Source organism: Sus scrofa, chromosome 1, assembly GCF_000003025.6.
Source record: "Sus scrofa isolate TJ Tabasco breed Duroc chromosome 1, Sscrofa11.1, whole genome shotgun sequence".
NCBI lineage: Eukaryota > Metazoa > Chordata > Mammalia > Artiodactyla > Suidae > Sus > Sus scrofa.
In genome coordinates, this window is record NC_010443.5 from 182088347 (window position 1) to 182103165 (window position 14819).

Genomic DNA, 14819 nt, shown 5'->3' on the forward strand with positions numbered 1-14819 from the left:
ACACATACACACACATGAACTTTATGGAAGCCTGGATTAAATATATTTTTTGCCTTTTGTTTTTTGTTTTTTGTTTTTGTTTTTGTTTTTACTTTTGGGGGCTCCACCTACAGCATATGGAAGTTCCCAGGCTAGGGGTAGAATTGGAGCTGCAGCTGCTGGTCTATGCCACAGCCATAGTAATGCCAGATCCAAGCTTCTGAGACCTACACCACAGCTCATGGCAATGCCGGATCCTTAACCCACTGAGCAAGGCCAGGGATCAAACCCGCACCTTCATGGACATTAGTCAGGTTCATTTCCACTGAGCCACGGTGGGAACTCCAAATTCTATTTTTTCATCTTGAAGAATTATATTTTAGGTTGGAGGAGGAATGAATGAATTACCAGCTGTGTTGATGTTACTGGCATATGTCTTGGCCACTTTCACTAGGAAACAGGCTTTGTCAGTCCTATGAGAGCAATTAGACATGAAATATACAAGTGTTGAATTCTGCCAAGTCTTCAGAAACATATCACTCGTAAAATGAAATTATATTATACTTTCTCTACTCTAATTATATGCCTGTGCCATTTATACCAGTAAAGTTTCTTTAGTTTCTTGGCTGATATCTGAGTCTTAGGAGGCAGGTGAGAAAATCATGATGAATTTAGGTTTCAGGCTATTAAGTTGTGGTGGTTAATTTTATGTGCCAGCTTGCTGGGGCTAAGGGATGCCCAGATAAAACATTTTTTCTGGGTGTGTCTGTAAGAGTGTTTCCAGAAGAGATGAGCAGTTGAACTGAGTAAAGCAGATGGCCCTCCCTAATATGGGTGGGCCTCATCCAGTGCATTGAGGGCCTGAAGAGACCAAAGAGGTGGAGGGAGGGCCCGCACTCTGCTCGAGTGGGGACTTCATCTTCTCCTGTCCTCACATTGGTGTTCCTGGTTCTCAGGCTTTAAGACTCAAGTTGGGGCTTAAACCATGAGCAGCTCCCTTTCTCAGACCTCTGGACTTAGATAGCTGTTCTGATTCTCCAGCCAACAGACGACAGATCAGGAGACTTCTTGGCCTCCATAGCTGCCGGGGCCAATTCCTGTAACAGGTCTACTCTGGATAGATGGATGGATGGATGGACAGACAGATAGATAAACTGGTAGATAGATGCTGTTGGTTCTGTTTCTCTGGAGAACCCTAATACATAAGTGATGTTTAGAAAATCTGAAATATATAGTTCACAGTACATAGTTATCTTGTAAGTTTTTAGTTCATTAGTCTTTTGCTTTTTTAAGATTATAAAACCCTTTGGCAGTCGAAAGGAAGCTCTCAATCTAACCCTCAGAAAAATGTCTGTATGCACATGTACTCTCCATGTTCCCTACGTGTTTCAGGGACCCCACATAAAGAGCCCCTATAGATATACACTATTTATTGAAAGGAGGTCCAGTGAAGCAAGTACACACGGCTACCACAGCCACAGATCAGCAGTCGGTTTACACCATAATATGTACATGCATGTGTAGAATGTGGTCCTGGGTTCAAATTACTTTTCAATACCTTTCCTTCAGCACTCTTAAATGTTCTGGAATTTCTCCAGATTCAGGATCAACGAATTTTAGACCATTAAATCAAAGAAGAGACAACATGCCTGATGTCACAAATACTTATAAAGATTCATTTTGGTAACCATTAGAGAGCAGAAAATACAAGCAAAACAAGTTAAAATACAGAAACAGAACAAACCACTCAGTGTGCTAAATTTTACACACGAAGGATAAAATAATGAGCTAGTCAAGGGTATTTTTTGCTCTTAAAATACTTGTTAAAATCAGTTTGTACCAGAAACACACACACACACACACACACATAGCTACATATATACACATACACACACATACACACATAGCTAACCTATGTATAGCTAAAATAACATGAATATACCAGAATTTATGAGTTTATTTTCAAAAGTAATTCTTAATTTTTTTTTAAGTTACAAAATCCTTTCTTTCTTTGCTGTTTTTTTGTTTGTTTGTTTTAGGGCTGCACCTGTGGCATATGGAAGTTTCCAGTCTAGGGGTCAAATCAGAGCTGCAGCTGCCAGCCTCCACCACAGCCACAGCAATGCGGGACCCAAACTATGTCTTCGACCTACACCACAGCTCACAACACAGAATCCTTAACCCACTGAGCGAGGCCAGGGATCAAACCCACATCCTCATGGATATTAGTTGGGCTCGTTACTGCTGAACCACAACAGGAATGTCCCAAAATTGTTTATTTTACTGGAAGGTTCATCAAATTAACTGCCTCTCATGTGTTTGTGTGAAAGGGCATCTATCCACAGAATTATTCATTCAAAAAATATAAAATGTGAGTTGAAATATATCATCAAAGTAAAAGAAATCCATATTTTAAAAAGACACTTCAAAACCATAAAAATCATTATTTTCTCTAAGAGACAAAAAGCTAAAGACCACTCTCAGGGGGAACAGCAGCCATGCACGGAGCCTGAACTCTCAAATTTCCAGCCGTATTAGTGGGGATGGAAAACCTCCATTTTATGAAGTTAAGATTAGAGCAAGTATTAACAAAATAAAGTCAGCTACATATTTTTAAAGATTCTGATACCAGTCTGTTAAGGGAGCAAGGGAATTACTAGAAATAACTCCAAAATTCTTTCCCACCAATACCGAACTTAAATTCTTTTTTCCAATGCCTGCCTGTCAGAGGAAAATGGAGTTCCTGCTGTGGCGCAGTGGGTTAAGAACCTGACTGCAGCCATTCAGGTTGCTGTGGAGGCACGAGTTCAATCCCCAGCCAAGCACAGTGGGTTAAAGGATGTGGCTTTGCCACAGCTGCAACTCAGATTCAATCCCTGGCCCAGTAACTTCCATGTGCCTAGAGTGTGGCTGTAAAATTTTTAAAAATAAATAAATAATTAGAGAAGGAAGAGTAAAACCTGAAAAACAAAAATTATTTTATGATATGTGTTTTTTTGTTTATGTGTTCCATTGTGAATGAATATGTTTTGTTTTTTATTTATTTATTTTTTTGTCTTTTTGCCATTTCTTGGGCCGCTCCCGAATATGTTTTAAAATTTTGTTTTCAATATTACTTTATCTCATTTGTTTATAATAATTGCATCTAAGGTGATTTGGAGGCTTGGGAGAGGATAGTCATAGAGCTTATAGTTTTACCATTTACCTTTAGAAGGGCACATCATGTCATGTGTTCCTATAAGAAAATGACCATTGTGAATTCTTGGGTTCATGTTCATAAAATACAAGATTACTTGCTCTTCAAAAAACTAATTATGATAAGAAAGTGTTTGAAGCAAAGAGCAGAGATCAATCAGAAATTCCTTGCATAGACTGTGGAAGTGATTCAGGGTATATAAGAGCACTCAGACCAAAGAAATTTTAGGTACTAGTTGTGTTCAGTGTTTTACTGAAAACAAAATCAGATTTATGTAAGAAATAGGTATGAAAGGTCAATATTGAGTCTTAGCCCTTGAAAAGTCCTTTGGAAAAGAATGGAAAGGAGATATAGCTTCTGAGGAAATCTGGACAACTGTGAACTAATGGGATGAATTTGTGACAATGTCTATAAAAGGCAGTTTTCCTGGTGAGGAAAACAACAAAGCATTGCATAAATTATCCATGGTTAAAAATTCCAAAATAAACTTCCAGAAGGCTTATGTAGCCTTGAAAAAATACATTTTACAAAATACACTATAGCATGTAACAGATTCTAAGAGCTACATCCCTTAAATGAAGCAAGTGTTTGTAGTAGACCACCTAAGATTGTATTGTCAGAGCTCCTCGTCATGGCTCAATGGCAGCAAACCTGACCAGTATCTCTGAAGACACTGGTTTGATCCTGGTTTGATGCCTGGCCTCACTCAGTGGGTTAAGGATCTGGCACTGAAGCTTGGATTCTGCATTGCTGTGACTGTGGTGTAGGCTGGCCGCTATAGCTCTGATTCGACCTAGCCTGGGAACCTCCATAAGCTGCAGGTACAAACCTAAAAAGACAACAACAAAAAAAAAAAAATGGAAGGAAGGAATAAAGAAAGGAAGATTGCATTGTCTAAAACAAAAATTCTCAACCAGGAGTTCCCTTCGTGGCGCAGTGGTTAACGAATCCGACTAGGAACCATGAGGTTGCGGGTTCGGTCCCTGCCCTTGCTCACAGTGGGTTAACGATCCGGCGTTGCCGTGAGCTGTGGTGTAGGTTGCAGACACGGCTTGGATCCCGCGTTGCTGTGGCTCTGGCGTAGGCTGGTGGCTACAGCTCCGATTCAACCCCTAGCCTGGGAACCTCCATATGCCGCGGGAGCGGCCCAAGAAATAGCAACAACAACAATAACAACAACAAAAAAGACAAAAAAAAAAAAAAAAATTCTCAACCAACAGGTAATAAGTGGCAACCCAAAGAAATTGTCTAAATTTTATTCTTTACCACATCTATTTTTAAATCCTGTCTAAGGCTGAAATTTTGTATTGACTTCTGAATAATAAGAATTTGGAAAGTCCCAGGGTCAAATATCCAAGAAGAAATTTCATGATCATAACTCCATCGTTTTCTTGGGCAACAAAAACATGGGAGAGCAATGTTCCATCTCATCCACATCACAGACTGGACTGTAGGTTGCATTACCTAGGCCTTCTCTTAGTCTCCTAGAGTCTGTATTCCTTCTGATGGGTTCTTCCCTGTGCTGCCATTTATTATAGAGTTTGACAGAAAACTTTAGTCCACAAGTTCAAATTCCTTCTCCCACATATTTAGCAACCATCCCACTATTTCCTCTGTCTCGCTTTCCCACATTTCCTATTTGTCATGCATAGAAACAAATATCACATCCATACTAATAGCATGTGGCCTGTCCTCTTTCCCCATCATCCTATAAAATGCTACCAATCTGAATATTTCTGACCATCAGCTGTTACTCCATCTTCACTTTTTAAAATCTTTTTTGAAGGAAAGTTGCTCTAGGATTTATCTTTTTACCATCAGTCCACATCCACCTGCATCCATCCCCATAACCCTACCATTCAGCTATTGCTTCTACCTGACTTCTGATCTACGGGAAATGTTGTTGACTTACAGTCAGTATCTCTAGCTTAAGTTCTGATTCTGTTCCTTAAGAGCTCTAGAAAAGTCCCCTTAAACAGGGGTTCCCAACTGGGTTCACGATCAGCATCATCTGGGCAGCATTTTAACTGTTAAAGCAGAGTCTTGGAGGTTGAGTGGGGGAATAAAATACTTTAAGCCATTTTATGAAAGGCTCTTGTAGGTGATGCAAATGAAGGCTTGAGATCTACTCGACAGAACCTCTGAATTACTCTCTTAGCATGTAAAATGCCAAGTTTATTTTATAGTGATATCATGAAAGTTAAATGAGGCCGTGTATGGAAAGAGCATTATACATTGGAAAACTGAATATAATACAAAGTCTTACGGTTCAGTATTTCTGTGGGGTTTAGAGTAGAATAAGTTCACTGCCAGTTATTTCTGCAGCACCCATCACACACAGAGGATTAGAAATAAACATCAGGAGTTCCCATCGTGGCGCAGTGGTTAACGAATCCGACTAGGAACCATGAGGTTGCGGGTTCGGTCCCTGCCCTTGCTCACAGTGGGTTAACGATCCGGCGTTGCCGTGAGCTGTGGTGTAGGTTGCAGACACGGCTCGGATCCCGCGTTGCTGTGGCTCTGGCGTAGGCCGGTGGCTACAGCTCCGATTCAACCCCTAGCCTGGGAACCTCCATATGCCGTGGGAGCGGCCCAAGAAATAGCAACAACAACAACAACAACAAAAAGACAAAAAAAAAGAAAGAAATAAACATCAATACTGACGATCTTCTGAAATTCTCACAATATAAAGTCTTAGGGTAGGCCAGAACGCCACTTTAAAAATGCATACAGCGGTTTTAAAACATACAAAGTGATTTTATTGCACTTGAAAATTATATTTAAAAATAAAATTCACACTTTCTGAAATGAATTACTATTGACTTCACTGCGGGAATCTGCTTCTCAAAGTCCTGGTCTTCTAGGAAACTAGAGAAACACTGGAACCCTCTGAAGCCAAAATAAAGAAAGAAAATGGATGTGCAAATATTGGTCTCTGTTCTCCCACACCTAAGTCATTTCCTGGAACTGTCATAATTGAGATGCCGTGGAAGGTTTACTAACTCAGTCCCCATTTTGTGTATTTTATATTTCAGGGGAATAAATTGTCCTCTAATAGCCTGGGAAAAATATGCAGGAAATGACTTCAGCCCTAGAGAGTTTCTAATCCATTATGATTTCCAGGATAAAACATTCACCTGCAACTTTGAAGTCCCCAGAGGGTTTAATCTACTTAAGCTAACGCAAGCAAACAAGCTGCCAGAAGGGGACTATTGCTCTAAACTAATTGTAATTATCATTTTTGGAAGACCATGAGCTTTGCACTCAATTCATCATAGATGTTTAAATTTCCCTTAACATTTAAAGTTTACTTTCTCACTCTTGGAAAAAAAAATCACCTAATAAGCTTGTAACCGAAATGTATAACCTATGATCCAAAGTTCCAGCTAATTAGTCCAACAACACTTTGCAGCACCTGGCCCCTGGTCCTCTAGACTTCATTTCCCCAAACATCCTTCTCTGTACATGGAACTCTTTCTCTTGTTTCATGCAGCAGTTTTATAATGAGCTGGTTTATGCAGAAATAACCTGTGCATGTAGAAACAATACCATAGGCACCCTGTCTTTCCTCTTCCTGGAAAAACCCATAGCAACTTCTACTTCAACTTCAAAATTCAGCTCAAGTATCCTTTCCCCTAGTAAGTTTTCTGGCCCTTAGCCTGATTTTAGCTGCCCTTCCCCTGGGATTCCCTATCATCCTAGGCACCCCTCTGCCCTAGCACTTGTAAGACAACAGGCAAAAGTGATTTCCACATCTCTCCCACACAGAGGATGCTAAGGTCCTTCAGGTAAAGGACAATACCTGACCTGACTTTACATCCACCTGGCTCAGGGTCTGGCACTTAGATGTTTGGCAGTTAAATGAATGAATGATGTGAGCTAAAGATATGTGGCATGAAAGCTCAGAGAATCAACTATGCCATTTGCAAGTGTTGCAGTTACTGCCTATTTTCTAATTATTTGTGCAGCCAGCTTATTTTTTCGATGGGAGAAGGTGAACGCCACTTCTCTGGTAAGCAAGAAGGCAATCCAGGGAGTCACCTTGGATTATATTCCTTATTCTTCAGAGTCATTTGACTCCTTCTTACTTACTAAGCAAATGTAAGCCAAGATACTCTGGCTGTAGAAAAGGGTGTATAAAATCCACTCTCCTTTGGTACCCAAAATTCAAGGAGGGGTGAACTTCAGGATCCCTGGACTTTAAGAGACCTTCCCAGGGAGCCAGAAGGTCCCTGAACAATGCTCAAGAGCAGGAAAGGGTGGGGAAGGAAGTGTCCCCAAAATAAACCTTGAGGGTAGAAACTTAGAGTCATTTTTAGCTGAACTCAAGGCTGAGGTGATAAAGCAGAGAAACAGAGATCTTGGGTCTAAAGAGATGGCAAATGCCAGAACTGCCTCAATCCTGCCTCAAGGGGCATGGCACTCTGCACAATAGCTATGTATGAACTGCGGGGGACCAAGCAAGAAAGACAAAGCAGAAAAGTCATAACCTACCCCTTCAATCTCCCACTTGCCCTCTTGTGTAGAGCCTATGGATTGGTTACACTACTTTCCATTGCTTTTTCCCCCTGTAGAGATTGGGAAACTAAATACACAACTTGTTTTGCAACTCTTTTGCAGGTAGGAGTGGTTATGTGGCCCCGCTCTGATTTCCCAAGCATGATATGCAAGCATAGGTCTCCCAGGTGACTTCTGATTAAGCCTTTGTTTTCCATATACAATGGAGTGAGATGTCTCTGGCACTACTCTCCCTCCTTTTTCCCTGCCTTGAATACTTTGTTAGATGCTTGAGACTCAGCAAGCCATTACATTATGGATGACTATGCAAAAAACAAACAAACAAACCCGGAACCTAGTGCTACCACGGAGCTCTTGTATCTGCAGACTTCTTGTCACTTAAGTGAAGTAAAACCCTATATATTTAAACTACTGTCAGATCATCTGTTACATGCAGTTAAGCTTTTTTTTTTTTTTTTTTTTTTTTAAGGGCTGCACCTGCAGCATATGGAGGTTCCCAGGCTAGGACTCAAATTGGAGCCACAACTGCTGGCTTACACCACAGCCACAGCAATAGCCATGCCAGAACTGAGGCATGTCTGTGCCTTACACCACAGCTCACGGCAATGCCAGATCCTTAACCCACTGAGCCAGGCCAGGGATCAAACCTGCAACCTCATGGTTCCTCGTCAGATTCGTTTCTGCTGTGCCACGATGGGAACTCCAGTTAAGCATTCTTAATCATACTGCCATTCACACCTGCAGTCGTATTTATCAGACACTAGTAGCTATACAGAGTGGTGCTGTCATGCACTGCACTCTGGGATGCCAGGGGGGTGTTCTATTCAGCCAAAGGACACTGTAGGTACAAGTATGCTAATTGTTAAAGTTCAGGTTGAGAGAGCACACCCCAATACTAAGCAACTATGGACCACATTAATGATCACATGCTTTGCTATAACATCTACCTCCAGATCTCTGTGGGAACACTAAATGTGGATTTAACCAGAGAGTAGGGAAAAAAGACCTTTAATGTTCCATATGAAAAGAAAAAATAAGTTGAATAAGAAACATTTTCTGACATAGGCATCTCAAACTTTAAAAATGAGAAGTGAAATATTTAGAAGGTTAAATACAAACCAAATTGTTATCAGTGGTTACCACTTGGTTCTGTAGTTAGAGTAGGAGGGAAGTGAGGGTTTTTTTTTTTTTATCATATCTATGTATTCTTTGAATTTTTGTTATAAGAATATTTTACTTTGCTAATATTTTACTTCTCGCTAATAAAAATTCTGGTAAATAAACCCACCTCTAAGAAGGCATTTTATCAAAGGCTTTCTATGCCTTCTCCCATTTAATCCTCAATACTATATGGTAAGCAGAATTTTTACCAATAAAAAAACTAAGATGTAAAGATTGTAAGTAACTTGACATCACCACAGAGCTAGTGATGGGAAGAATAAGGACTCGATTCTTTGGTCCAAATGCAAAGCCTGTTCTCTAACTGTGGTGCAATATTGCCTCTCCCAGGTGGGTCTGGATATGTAGGTATTCTGAATTTTCTTTACCAAGCCTGAGGGTTTCTTTGAATGATAGTTTCATTAGACTATTTTGAAGGAAACTGCCTTCCAATAGCTTCCTCCCCTCTCCCCTTCCCTCAAGTATAGATATCTTTAGAAATAAGAATGATCCTACTGGGAGTTCCCATTGTGGTGCAGCAGAAACAAATCCACCTAGGATCCATGAGGATGCCTGGCCTCGCCCAGTGGGTTCAGGATCTGGCGTTGCCATGAGCTGTGGTGTAGATGGCAGATGTGACTTGGATCTGGCGTGGTTGTGGCTATGGCTGTGGCCAGCAGCTGTAGATCTGATTCAGCCCTTAACCCCTAGCCTGGGAACTTCCGCATGCCATAAGTGCGGCCCTGAGAAAGCAAAAAAAAAAAAAAAAATCATACCTTCTTTTAGGGTCTCATTGGGGATTTACTTTCTATTCAGATTTTGTGCTTGTCATCACTTGTCAAGACCATCTAGGGCTGGCATATCCTTCAAGGTGTCCATCCCAGTAAATTTGGGGAAAAAGTTTATTGTTGTCATTGTTGGGTTTAATGCAGCACTTTATTTCCTCACAATGACTTGTTGCTGGGGCTTAATGTTCTCTTGTGACAGTAGAAAACCCAAATCTATTGTCATCTCTTAAAGAATTGAGAATTGTGTACAAAAACTACATAAATTAAAAGGATGAATAAATTATTTTATTATTTTTTAATAGTTATTCCCACAATACAGTTTTTCTTTCTACTGTACAGCATGGTGACCCAGTTACACATACATGTATACATTCTATTTTCTCACATTATCAGGCTTCATCATAAGTGACTAGACATAGTTCCCAGTGCTACACAGCAGGAGCTCATTGCTAATCCATTCCAAAGGCAATAGTTTGTATCTCTCAACCCCGAGCTCCCCAAACACCCCACTCCCTCCCCCTCCCCCTTGGCAAGCACAAGTCTATTCTCCAAGTCCATGATTTTCTTTTCTGTGGAAAGGTTCCTTTGTGCCTTATATTAGATTCCAGTTGTAAGTATTTGTCTTTCTCTTTCTAACTTCACTCAGTATGAGAGTCTCTAGTTCCATCCATGTTACTGCAAATGGCATTATTTTGTTCTTTTTTATGGCTGAGTAGTATTCCATTGTGTATGTATACCACATCTTCCTAATGCATCCATCTGTTGATGGACCTTTGGGTTGTTTCCATGTCTTGGCTATTGTGAATAGAACTGCAATGAACACGCAGGTGCATGAGTATTTTTTAAGGAAAGTTTTGTTTGGATATATGCCCATGAGTGGGATTGCTAATTTGACCCCTAGCCTGGGAACTTCCACATGCCTCGGATGCAGCCCTAAAAAGAATAAAAAGGAAACCAGGCACACAGTAAGAGTTTCATGACACAAAGAACCAAGTAGCAGGTTATGTGGTTTATCTAACAAGGAAATATATTTAAATGTGAGGAAAATTAATTCTTCAAAAATAGGCTTCATAACTATATAAAGTATCTGCATAATAAACAGAAAATTCAGACTGCATCTAATGTCAGAGGAAATGAGTGCTTCATTTGATTAAAGGCTGAGTGAAATTTCGCCTACTATAAGTCAGAAGGGCTGTCTGGAATATTTCACAAGACTCTAGATTCTGCATCTATTTTTTTAATAGCTCTCGAGGCCTATGTAAGAACTTGACCCTGGGTTATCCAAATTAAATCTTGGATAAGCCTCCCTAGCATATCTTATTTTTAAAAATACGCATATTTTAAAAGGCTGTGAAATTACAACTTACAATGATAAAGTGTTACAACACAAATTACCTCTAAGTGGGAGAGATGTTTGAATTCTCTGCTTATTCAGTAGCCCTTTTTAGCATTACTTTCTATATTGCATATATGCAATTTTCAGTGCAGAAAGAAATATTACTGACAGAAAAGCCTGTATATGTTGTCATCCCACTAAATGAATGTGAAAGAGACTTAGGTCTAATTCCACGTTTTGCCATTAATAAGCTATATGCTTTAGATTTTTATCTAAGGCTCAGACCTGAACACCCAGCTCCTTGAGTCTAGATGTTCTGTCGTCATTGTGTTATTTATTTCTAAATTATAAATTTAGAGAGCATGTTCTGTATGATTTTAGCTCTTTACTAATTATTGAGACTTGCTCTATGGCTCAGCATATGTCAGTTTTTATGCATATTCCATAGTTGCTTGAAAAGAACATATATTCTGCAGTTGGGTGAAGTTAGATTAAGTTTATTAAATGACAATGTTTAAATTTTTGATAACTTCTCTTTTTCTACTGGTTCTTTTAATTACTTAAGTACCCAGAAATCTGATAGCACATCTGTGAACTTCTATTAACTTTGTTTCATTTAATCTGAAACTGTGTTATTAGATGATTACAGATTTGCAACTGTTATAACTTCCTGGCAAGTTGAACTTTTACCTTCAATAATGCTTTTTGCTTAACGTCTATCTTATCTGACATTAAGGCTATCTTATTAGCTTCCGCTTACCTAGAAATTGAATGGTGTATCTTTTTCTATCTTTTTACCTTTAATCTTTCTGTATATTTTAATATGTAACTCTTGTCAACACTGTATAATTGTTTTTTTTTTATCCTAACGGTTTTTTAATTGGAGTATTTAGTCCATTTGTACTTATTCACTGGCATTTCAGTCTAATTTGCTCTTATTTTATGCTACTTATCCTACGTGTTCCATTTATTTTCCTTTCTTGCTTTCTTTGGCTTATGTTTTATGGCTACACTTTTTTTCTCTCGCAGTGTGAAAGTTTTCTTTTAGTGGATATCCTAAATATTACTAAATGCGTATGTACTGCCTTTTATAAACTCAAATCAGTAACTCTGTCTACTTCCCTGGGAACTTAGGATATATTAACTCTATTGACTCCTTTCCCTACTTATATATTGTTGTATGTGCTGATTCCATCATGTTTGCTCTTTTAAATTCCACATCTGTGAGTGTTTTGTACTCTCAGTGCTCAGATTCACCCACGTATTTATCACTTTGCTCCTCAAGCTCTTTCACTTCTCTCCCCTCCCATCTGACACTTCATTCCTTCCAAGTGAAGTAGATACCCTGAATCTTTTTATTTTTCTTGATGGCCACTCTGTTTCTGCCCTCCTGAAATGTCTTTCTTACACCTTTTTTTTCCAAACATACTTCCACTGGATATAGAATTCTGGGTTAGCAGTTCTTCTTTCAGCCTTTTAAAGACACCATGTTCCTGTCCTTGCCTGAGCTGTGGTCTGACTGCCTCGACTTTGGATGTGATCTTTCTCTCTGGCAGTTTTAAGTATTTCTTTGCCTTTGGTGTTAAGGAGTTTGTGTGTCTAGGGTGGTTATTTTTATTTAATCTGCTTAAGAATTTTTCTTAGAACTGGTTATCTTGCATCATTCTGGAAAATCCTCAGGAACTGTCTCCTTATTTGGCATCCTTTTCCCTATTCTCTCTTTCCTCTTCTTCTGGAACTCCTTTTACACAGATATTAATCTCTCTCACTCCATCTCTCTGGACTTTTAACCTCTTTTCTATGTGTTTCACCTTTTCTCCCTCTGTGGTATATATCCTGAATAATTTTTATCATCTATCTTTTAGATACCTCTCTCTTTTCAGCTGTGTCTGATTTGAATTTTTAACCTTATTGTATTTTTAATACCTAAAAGTTCTATTCAAAGGAAGGGTTTTTTGGGTTTTTTTGTTGTTGGTTTTTTTGTTTGCTTGTTTGTTTGGTTTGTTTTGTTTTGCCACAGCAACTTGGGATCCAAGCCACATCTGCAACCTACACCACAGCTCACGGCAACGCTGGATCCTTAACCCACTGAGCGAGGCCAGGGATCAAACCCACATCCTCATGGATACTAATTGGGTTTGTTTCTGCTGTGCCACAATGGGAACTCCTAGAACAGTTCTTTTTCAAATCAGCTCTGTTGACTTTTATACTTGTCTATTTCTCACAGATATTTTCAAGCTTGCCATTTATTTTTCCAGTAAATACTTTTAACACATTCATCATAGTTAGGTCTCTGCCTCATAATTCCAGTATCTGCATAATTTCTGAGTTTAGTTCTGTCATTTATTTCATCTCTTAGAATTTTTGACTGAATGCCACACATCTTGTATATAATACTTGAGACAGATAAATAGTATTTACACCTGGCCATTAGTGTAAGGGACTGAGTGAATCAAGTCAGTCAAAATGGGTTTGGATTTTATTAGTTCTGCCTCTGATGTACTATGGTCTGTATATGCCTCCAGGGATGGTCTGCTGTCACCTTGTGCTTGAGTCAGACGTAGGTGCCAGAGGATCTGTTTTCCTGCTCCTCCCTGACTTTCAGCACATTCTGCTTACCTGTGTCACCCCATAATCTTGTGCACCCCAAAGTGGTAAAGTGCACATCTCCCACTGATAGCAGCTCTCTCCTTGGTATTGGTGTAGGATCCTGGGTTCAAGAGGTTTTCTACTTCTCCCAGAGGCCAAAGGTTTGCATTTACCCCTTCCCCAGAGGTGGTGGATCTTGGCCTGGGCCCTGGACGCAGGAAGCTTTGCTCTCTTCCCAGCAGTGGATAATGCCTTTTACCCATACAAGAGAAAGGTCTGAGGAAGCAGTCAAGGTTTCACATCTGCAGCCCAGGATCCTGAGATCACCCAGTACCTGCCTGTCTGTGTCACTGAGGGCTGTCTTCTCACCAGGCTCCTGCCCAGGTTGTTCTCATTGGAGAACTGATGGAAGGCTGGTGGAAGGAACTTCCTGATCAGTATGAAAGCTTCCATTTATTCTAAGCTAATACTTTACTCCACCCTTGGCCCTTAAATCTTTAAAATTTTAGCTGATTTCTGTTGGGAGACATTTCTTCCTGAGTCTTTCCTGTTTATACGTGATTTGCAAAGAGGCACCAACTGCCTTTATTTTGGACTCATAGCCTCCTCTAGAAGAAAGATGCATTTGATTACTGTCTACTATAATAAAGATGTCTCCCTCCAGAGCAAGGGGCAGACATGCTTAATATCCACTATAAAATACTTAGGTTCCTTGACCTCAGGACTTCTCCCCTGTAATGCAGCCCAGGTGTCACTTGGCCCTCTTCTCATTGTGCTATAGGATTGGGCATCAGGAGACCAACACAGATACTGACACTCTTTTTTAAAAATTTTATTATAGTTGATTCACAATGTTCTGTCAATTTCTGTTGCACAGCAAAGTGGCCCAGCTATACATCTAGATATATATTTTTTTCACATTATCCTCCATCATGTTCCATCACAACTGACTAGACATAGTTCCATGTGCTATACAGCAGGATCTCATTGCTTATCCACTCCAAATGCAAGAGTTTGCTTCTATTAACCCCAACTCCCAGTCCCTCCCAGTCCCTTCCCCTCCCTCTTGGTAACAAGTCCATTCTCCATGCCCATGATTTTTTTTCTTTTCTGTAGATAGGTTCATTTGTGCTATATATTAGATTCCAGATATGTGTTATCATATGGTATTTGTCTTTCTCTTTCTGACTTACTTCACTCAGGATGAGAGTCTCTAGTTCCATCCATGTTGCTGCAAATGGCATTATTTTGTTCT